The sequence below is a fragment of the Ranitomeya variabilis genome, chromosome 4, assembly GCF_051348905.1.
Source record: "Ranitomeya variabilis isolate aRanVar5 chromosome 4, aRanVar5.hap1, whole genome shotgun sequence".
NCBI lineage: Eukaryota > Metazoa > Chordata > Amphibia > Anura > Dendrobatidae > Ranitomeya > Ranitomeya variabilis.
In genome coordinates, this window is record NC_135235.1 from 55,484,463 (window position 1) to 55,494,458 (window position 9,996).

The following is a 9,996-nucleotide window of genomic DNA, read 5'->3' on the forward strand; positions in this document are numbered from 1 at the left end:
TCTAGGAGAACAGCAAATTCCAGAAAATGCTTCAATTCAGATTTCCATGACAACCACTATCTGTGTAGGATGGAAAGTTATGTATTTAAGTAAAAAAAAAAACCTTTTAATAATAAAGTGTGTTAGTGTAAGGATTCAGACATCTAAGAACATGTTCCCTTTATAAAAATGAGAAGCAGAAACTGAAACCATCTATCTATATATCTAAGTTTTAGGCAGGTGAGTAAAAAAAGAGAAATCTGAATATCATCAATTTGCTGTGAACACCTTTTGCCTTTAAAAAAGCATCAATTGTTCTTGATACACTTTCATGCAGTTTTTGAATTTTTTTAAATAAATTTGGCTAGAAGTTGTTCCAAACATCTTGGAGAACTAACCATAGATCTTTTGTGGATGTTGCTTGCACAAATCCTTCTGTCTCTTCATATAATCTCAAAGAACCTCAATGCTGTTGAGATCAGGGCTTTGTGGGGTCGTATAATTACTTTTAGGCTATGTGTACACATTCAGGATTGTTAGCGCTTTTTTAGCGGGTTTTTTTGTCTGTTTTCTGCCCAAAAACACTAAAAAAAAGCTTACATAAGCATCCCATCATTTTTAATGCATTCCACATTTTTTTGTGCACATGCTGTGTTTATTTCGGCGGCAGAATCGCAGTCCGGAAAAAAACGCAGTGTGTTCATTCTTTGTGTGGAATCACAGCGATTCTACACACATAGGAATGCATTGATCCACTTACTTCCTGCATGGGGCTATGCCCACCATGCGGGAAGTAAGCGGATCATGTGCGGTTGGTACCCAGGGTGGAGGAGAGGAGACTCTCCTCCAGGCCCGGGAACCATATACCTGTAAAAAATAAAGAATTAAAATAAAAAATTGTGATGGCCCCCGCAGCCTTCCCGCTCTTCACGATGCTCCTGGCAGCTTCCGTTCCCAGTGATGCCTTGCGACAATGACCTGTGATGACCTAGCGGTCTCGCGAGATGCTACATCATCTGGGGTCATTGCCGCGAGGCATCACTGGGAACGGAAGCTGCCAGGAGCATTGTGAGGAGCGGGAAGGCTGCGGGGGCCATCGGAAGGTTAGAATATCATGATGTTGTGGGCTATTGTTCTGGTACAGAATTAATTTGGAGCCAATCAAATACAGGGAGGCGAGGACATGAGCTGTCTGTCTATCTATCTATCTATCTATCTATCTATCTATCTATCTATCTATCTATCTATCTACAGTGCCAGCAAAAAAAATCTTTACAAGTTCAATGAAACCACAAAATCTTAATATTCAAGTGGATTCAAGTGTTTTATTGTGGATATTTTATTACAATTAGTATTTTGTCATGTCACCCTTACATTTTATCACCATCTGCAGTCGTTTAGGCATGGATTCTGCAAGGCTGGCTAAGTATGTGGAGTCCATGTTTACCCACAGTGTCTTCAGCACCTCCTTTAGATTATTGATGCCGCTGGGTCGTGTCTCAACCTTTGAGCCTCCCCTGACCAGCCTGAAAGTGCTTTCATCACTAAACATCACTTTGTTCCGCTCTTCAGATGTCCAATCTTGATATTTCTTACAAAAGGCAAGCCTTTTCTTCTTTATTGCTGCTGTGAGCAGGGGCTTCTTTGCGGCACAGCAACTTGGTAGACCCAGGTCCTTCTGCAGGCGGTGACGAATTGTCCTAGTTGCGATGTTCTGGAGGGGCATAGGGTACTTGTTTTTTAGTTCAACGGCAGTTATAGAAGGATGTGACATCACTTCACGCTTCAGAAGCTTATCAGTCCTTGGTGAAGTCTTTTTTACGTGTGCCAGAGCCCGACTTCCTCTGCGGTACCATCCCAGGAGGCAATGATGCCGCCGACTGCTTCAGTTGATAAATTGCTTCTCTTGACACTTCCAGATCTCTAGCTACAGCAATCACCGAATCCCCCTTCTCGAGCAGAGTCCAGGCACGGGATTTCTCTTCCATTTTAAGCTTCTTTCGACCCATTGTGGGAGATAATAAAAAACTGAGGGAGATAATAAAAGACTGCCTAATCGCAAAACTGGCTGAGCTGCACATAACAACCAATCAGAGTGCAGCTTTCGCTTTTTTCCAGAGAAGTGAAAACTGAGCATTGGTTGATATTTGCAACAAAGCTAGCTTTAATATTAGACTGTTTCTCCCCCATTGTGTACACTTTTAAAAAGTTAAATTATGATGTAGATTTTATATGTAAAGTTTTTTTTACTGCGCAAGTGTAAAGATTTTTTTGCCGACACTCTATCTATCTATCTATCTATCTATCTATCTATCTATCTATCTATCTATCTATCTATCTATCTATCTATCTATCTATCTATCTATCTCATATTTGTCTATCCATCCATTTATCTATGTGTAAGGCTATGTGCCCACGTTAGAACCACAATAGTAACACCTTTCGGGGTAACACAGAATTTTTCTATAAAAATATATATATAATATTACATTAAAAGTACCCGGTGTACTAAAAAGCCAGTGAGTAAATCATTACTCATAGAGTGAAGAGAAACCAACACCATGGAAAACCATAAAAATCCCAGGCAAGAGTAATGATTAAAATGCCTTTATTAATACCAGTAGCAACAATAGCAAAAAATAATACATTAAAAGTGTGCACACAATATAGCGACAATAGTAATAATAATACCAGACTAAAAAATAAAATAATATAATAGGACCAAAGGTGACACTAGAGGCCCCAATGTAATGCCTCCTACTAGAGCAACAATTGCATTTATGATTTTAAAATTATTAATAAAAATAAAGGACTAAAAATTATGTGAATAAAAGCCAAAATTGAGCAAAAAAGTGCCAAATCAAGAGTGCAATTGTAAACAGGTAATCTCCATACAGTGACCAGATGGACCTTAAAGGTATAGCCCTCCTATTATTTCACTACCCTCGATACACATATATTTTTACCTTGGCACTCTGCACTTTATTTTTCGTTGCAGATTATCACTATATTTCATGTGGGACTTTAGTTATTGTTGCCTAGTTTGCCACCTTACACTTTACTCCTATATGGAGATTACCTGTTTACAATTGCACTTTTGATGAGTATATAACAATTTTTTATTTTAATTCTTTTTTAAGGGCCTGGAGGAGTCTCCTCTCCTCCACTCTGAGTACCATCCGCACATGATCCGCTTACATTGCGCATGGTGGACATAGCCCCATGCGGAAAGTAAGTGGATCATTGTATTCCTATGTGTGCGGAATCGCCGCAATTCTGCACAAAGAATGAGCATGCTGCGTATTTTTCCATGATGCGATTCCGCCACGGAAAAATACGCAGCATTAGCACAGCATTGCAGAATCCCATTGAATTCAATGGGTTGTGTTGTGTATGCTTTTTCATACAATCCGCAACATGTGCACATAGCCTAAATGTAAACTATTGCAGAGCGGAGAGTCGCTAGGTCCCTGCCATCAGCAGAATCCAGTAAAATCACAACATTACTAACTGTGAGGCAGTGACTGGTGTTATAGGCGAGAGTCCACTATAGAGTGCGCACAGAAGCACATTGAAGCCACGGGAGTGCAATGCAGTCACAGGCATAGCTGTGGTTGCAATGCAAAATAAAAGTAAGTGTTGGTCTCGGGCAAGCTATTTGTTCAGCGCAGATTTAGGAAAACCTGTCATGGGCTTTTATTTTTGGAGTGGACTACAGGATGGTAGTGGGGCAGTCTGTTTCCTCCTGGCCAAGTCTTCCAAGTGGCCTATGACCACAGGTTCCTTGTAAAATGCTCTGCAGCAAAGGGTTGGGTGTGTCAGTTTTATTTTGCAAACGTGCAGAGCGGGTTGCTCTGCAAAACTCAGCCTGTGTGAGGTAATACGGAGCCAAGCAGAGCAAAAAGGTCTGGCACCCCTCAGCGTAGCACGGTGGTGCAGTCGCCCACAGCAACAGGTCTCGGAGTAGGACTGTTTGGACTCCTGGCTGCGATACGAAGGATTCCGTGTGCTGTTCCTTTTGTGAGTTTTTTTTGGACATTAAAGACTTAGGCAGTGACCATAGGAAAGTTCAAAGCAAGTCTGTCACACTGCACCAACCCTGCTGCACTGCATAACATATGAGACCACAAAGAAAGACATTACTAATGCCCCCTAAGTTGGCTCCATATGTTAATAATTTGCTCCACTGTGACCCCATACATTAATATTGTCCACATTGTGGCCCTGCACATTAAATGGAACCTGTCACCAGGTTTTCCCTACGTATGCAGCATCTTTAAGCCCTCTTTAACAGCATTCTAATATACTGTACTAGCTATTGAACCCGTTCTATGCCCGGGTGGCGAGCATTTATATTGGTATATGGTCTCCATCCTGGTATGTGCTGCTCCCATCTTGCTCTCCCATCCTGTCATGTGGTGCTTTATCCTGCATCCCCATCCTGTCATGTGCTGCTCCATCCTGCATCCCCATCCTGTCATGTGCTGTTCCATCTTGCGCCCCCATCCTATTATGTGCTGCTCCATCCTGCATCTCCATCCTGTCATGTGCTCCCATCCTGCGCCCCCATCCTGTGATATGCTGCTCCATCCTACACCCCCATCCTGTCATGTGTGTGCGCCCCCATTCTGTCATGTGCTGCTCCCATCCTGTGCCCCCATTCTGTCATGTGCTGCGCCCATTCTGTCATGTGCTCCCATCCTGCGCCCCATCCAGTCATGTGCTCCCATCCTGCACCCCCATCCTGCACCCCCATCCTCTCATGTGTGCGCCCCCATTCTGTCATGTGCTGCTGCCATTGTTCACAATCATTCTGTCATGTGCTGCTCCCATCCTGCACCCCCATCCTGTCATGGGTGTGCCCCCATCCTGTCATGTGCTGTTCTCATCCTGTGCCCCCATTCTGTTGTAATGTGCTGCACCCATTCTGCCTGTTCCTGTTTCCATTCTGCCATATGTTGCTCTCATCTTTCTCTCTCCGGCTCTACTGCCCGAGTGCGGCTGTGCTGAGTGCGGGCAGCTGTGCTGAGTGCAGGCGGCTGTGCTGAGTGCGGGCGGCTGTGCTGAGTGCGGGCGGCTGTGCTGAGTGTGGGCGGCTGTGCTGAGTGCGGGCGGCTGTGCGTGGCTGTGCTGAGTGCGGGCGGCTGTGTGTGGCTGTGCTGAGTGCGGGCGGCTGTGCGTGGTGGTGCTGAGTGCGGGCGGCTGTGCGTGGCGGTGCTGAGTGCGGGCAGCTGTGCGTGGCGGTGGTGAGTGCGGGCGGCTGTGCGTGGTGGTGGTGAGTGCGGGCGGCTGTGCGGGGTGTTGCTGAGAGTGCGGGCGGCTGTGCTGGGCACCGAGTGCTGGGGGCCTGAGCAGGCGGAGACACCGGCGCGCTGTGGGGGTCAGGTGCCAGAGTCACCGCTAGCTCAGGCCCTCGGCACTTGCTATATTTACCTGTCCCCCGTTCCACTGCTGCACGCCTCTCTGTCTTCCGGGGTCCTCTGGCTGTGACGGTTCAGTCAGAGGGTGGCGCGCATTAAGCGCGTCATCGAGCCCTCTGAACTGAACGTCGCAGGCAGAGGAGGTGGAGGATGGAGCAGCGCGCAGCAGTGGAACGGGACAGGTAAATATACTCACCCGCCTGGCTCGTCCCTGCTTCTCTGTTGGAGATCACGTTGTGCGTTCAGTGCTTACGCATACCGCGATCTCCTGGGAGCGTCACTCTGTGGGGTCTAGACTGCGCCGGTGCTTGCGCAGTCTATAAAGGCTTCGGACAGAGTGACGCTCCCAGCGTTATATTATAGATGTCTGTCCCCAATCCTCTCTGCAAGGCAAAAAAAAAAGCTTTAATTATACTCATGATCTGGTCTGATGGCGCCTCCTCTTTCACTTCAACCGCCATCCTCCTTCTTGCTTCCTGTGAATGATGCATCCTACATCATCCATACTGTATATTGTCCCCATCTCGCTCCTGTGCAGGCACACTTTTTTCTGCCCTGATGAGGGCAAAGCCAATTACTGTAATGCGCGTGCGCCGGGGAAGACCAAAGATCGCCAGCGCATGTGTACTGCAATACTTTGCTGTCTGCACGGAAGAAGGAAGTACACCTGTGCAGGATCGCCCGCCGTCAAATTCATCGCCAGTTACAGTATATTCCTGGTGTACATCTATGGCGATGGCGCACTCTGGGTACCGGCCACTTAATGAATCAGTAAAGTGAATGTTTCATTAAGACTGGTGTGCGTTGCGGCAATTTTAATAAATCGTCCTCTTTAAAAGATTATTAAGAATTAACAATTCAGATTTAGGCCAAAGATATGAAAAATATAAGACAATATTCTTTAAAAATAGATTTTTAAATCTTTCTGATGATCCATTTCCTTTAATTGCCTCTTCCAGTGTTTCCAGCTATGTGTTATTTATTATTCACATCTGAAAAGCATAGAAATAAATAGAATAACCTTAGATAAACGGCTTTTCTATCACTCAAAGAGCAATTTGTTGCTTTTTGTAAACATGAACATTTTCACAGATTGTCTGCCTTTCCATGAATGTATAGATTTCTAGGGACATCTGCTTGTTAGAAAAGCTTTTTAAAGTGAGAATATTTTTGCCGGCTCTTAACTTCAAGAGCTTAGATGCTGGTTTTCATAAAAATTGGCTGATCAAAGTGGTTACATGATGTTCAGAAAACTGTAGTGGGCAAGGAAAAAAAAACTGGCATATTTATTATCAGTTACGGAATATATTTTTTGTAGGATTTACTAAAATCACTGATTGACCTATTTTATTTTTTTTAATTTATTGAAGCAGTTGTCAAAAAATACAAAAATACAATTAACAAGTAGGGGCTTAGATTTAGTCCTATTGCGCCATAAGAAAACACCATTATTGAAGCAGACACAGGGAGCCACACATACAGGAAACCTAAAAACTAAAAAAATGGGTAAAAAAAAATCGGCTCCCTCTAGTGGTGGGTGCAGGCAGACATAATGCTAACATTTAACTTTATAGCTGCACAGGATTTAGAATACATCGCATAATAATTAAAGCACCACTCCAGCTGGACCACTGGAGTGGTGCTTTAAAGAGATATTCTCATCTCCAAAATCCTATCCCAATATGTAGTACAGTCATGGACAAAAATTGTGAGAATGAGACAAATATTAATTTTTCCAAAGTCTACTGCTCCATTTTTTCTAATGACAATTGCATATACTCCTGAAGGTCAGAGTGATCAGCTTAACAGCAATTACTGTACTTGCAAAGTCAATATTTGCCCAGAAAATGAACTTTAACCCCCAAAACACATTTCAACATCATTGCAGTCCTGCCTTAAAAGGAGCAGCTAACATCGTTTTAGTGATTGATCCATTAACACAGGTGTGGGTGTTGATGATGAGGACAGGGCTGGCGATCAATCAGTCATGATTAAGTAAGAATGACATCACTGGACACTTTAAAAGGAGGCTGGTGCTTGGTATCATTGTTTCTCTTCAGTTAACCATGGTTATCTCTAAAGAAACACGTGCAGCCATCATTGCACTGCACAAAAATAGCCTAACAGGAAAGAGTATCGCAGCTACAAAGATTGCACCTCAGTCAACAATCTATCGCATCATCAAGAACTTCAAGGAGAGAGCTTCCATTGTTGTCAAAAAGGCTCCAGGGCGCCCAAGAAAGACCAGCAAGCGCCAGGACCGTATCTTAAAACTGTTTCAGCTGTGGGATCGGACTCCCAGCAGTGCCGAGCTTGCTCAGGAATGGCAGCAGGCTGGTGTGAGTGCTTCTGCACGCACTGTGAGGCGGAGACACTTTGAGCAAGGGCTGCTGGATTCAAGGAGGGCAGCAAAGAAGCCACTTCTCTCCAGAAAAAACATCAGGGACCGACTGATCTTCTGCAAAAGGTACAGGGAGTGGACTGCTGAGGACTGGGGAAAAGTCATTTTCTCTGATGAATCCCCTTTTCGATTGTTTGGGACATCTGGAAAACAGCTTATTCGGAGAAGAAGAGGTGAGCGCTACCACCAGTCTTGTCTCATGCCAACTGTAAAGCATCCTGAAACCATTCATGTGTGGGGTTGCTTCTCAGCCAAGGGAATCGTCTCACTCAGTCTTGCCTAAAAACACAGCCATGAATAAAGAATGGTACCAGAATGTCCTCCAAGAGCAACTTCTCCCAACCGTCCAAGAGCAGTTTGGCGCCCAACAATGCCTTTTCCAGCATGATGGAGCACCTTGCCATAAAGCCAAGGTGATAACTAAATGGCTCATGGAACAAAACATAGAGATTTTGGGTCCATGTCCTGGAAACTCCCCGTATCTTAATCCCATTGAGAACTTGTGGTCAATCATCAAGAGACGGGTGGACAAACAAAAACCAACAAATTCTGGCAAAATGCAAGCATTGATTATGCAAGAATGGACTGCTATCAGTCAGGATTTGGTCCAGAAGTTGATTGAGAGCATGCCAGGGAGAATTGCAGAGGTCTTGAAGAAGAAGGGTCAACACTGCAAATATTGACTTGCTGCATTAACTCATTCTAACTGTTAATATAACCTATTGGTACTCATAATATGATTGCAATTATATTTCTGTATGTGATATAAACATCAGACAAACACTAATAAAAACCAGAGGGCAGCAGATCATGTGAAAATATAATTTTGGTGTCATTCTCAAAACTTTTGGCCATGACTGTAGGTGTAATAATAATAATAACATTAGCAAATACCTCCAGTTAGAAATATAGTATAGTTCTTCTGATTCGCCATGTGTATTTCCTCATGTGCAGGCATTGAAAAACCATAGGTATCCATGGTTACAACCACTGATATAGTGACAGTTAGCTTGTTGCTAGTGGTCGGAACCATTTAGGTCCAGCAATGCCTGCACATAAAGAAAGTAATCAGAAAAGCTAAGCTACATTTCTATTTGGAGGTATTTGCTAACATTATTATTATATCTGCTTCATATTGGGATAGGTTCTTGGAGATGGGATTGCCCCTTTAAGCGTAAGTCTCATGCCCCCGGTCATATACTCATCCCCTGGCGTTTTCACCATTTTCAAGGCCAATGCGCCATCTTGTGAGTGCTGCTTCTGAGTGTTCGGAACTTAGAAGCTATGCCACAATCTCTCAATGGAAGCCTATGAGAGCCAGAACAAGGCCAGAACGAGACTCTCATAGACGTACATGGATTAATTCCTTCTGGCTCGCTCTATGAAACACTGGAGCAGCCGGCAGTTTGCAAACTGCAGGAGACGGAACAGAGCGGAGTAACCAGATGAAAACACCGGAAGGTGAGTATCAGGCAGGGGGCAGGGGACTTGGATTTTAAGGACCACTCCAGCGGTGAAATAAAAAAACGCTGTAGTGTGTGTTTTAAGGACACTCCCTGTATTCCCCCAGCCAATGGCAGGTGCAGACGAGCGTGTTTGCAATTCAACAACTCGGACCGATGGTAGTCTATGGAGCTGTGCACATGTCCGATTCTTTGCTCAGACAGTCTCTAATATGTCTACCTGGGTTGAGTTCTATAGTAAGATGTCCCCTTTAATCCCAAAAAATATGATATGTGTCCCATCTGATCTATATATTTTGCACTAGTTCCGTTGGGGAGATGTAGCGCCCCCACCGCCGCAGGGCCGAGGGGTACCCGGTACCGGGCCTCTGAGTCTCTTGTTCTGGGGTTGTCACGGTGGCTAGGCCCGATCCGTGACCCTGCCGAGGGGCGCACAGTCAGTGGTAGATGTGGATAGTGGTGGTGGTGCGGTGCAGTAAATAACGAGGACACCAGGTTGCAGTCTCTTTACCTCTTTACTGAAGATCTCTGGGTCCTCAGTCCGGAATCCGGATAACCAGGCTGCGCAAGTCCAGCCGGTCAGATGGCACCTCCAGAGTTCTCTTTACAGGTGGAAATCTGTGCCTTCCTTCTAGCGCTATGTGTTGCGGTCCTTCCCTGCTGTGCTTACGGAAAGTCCCCACAACTATTGTGTCTGTTTCTTAAGTTCCCTCACAACACGATTAGTTGATGT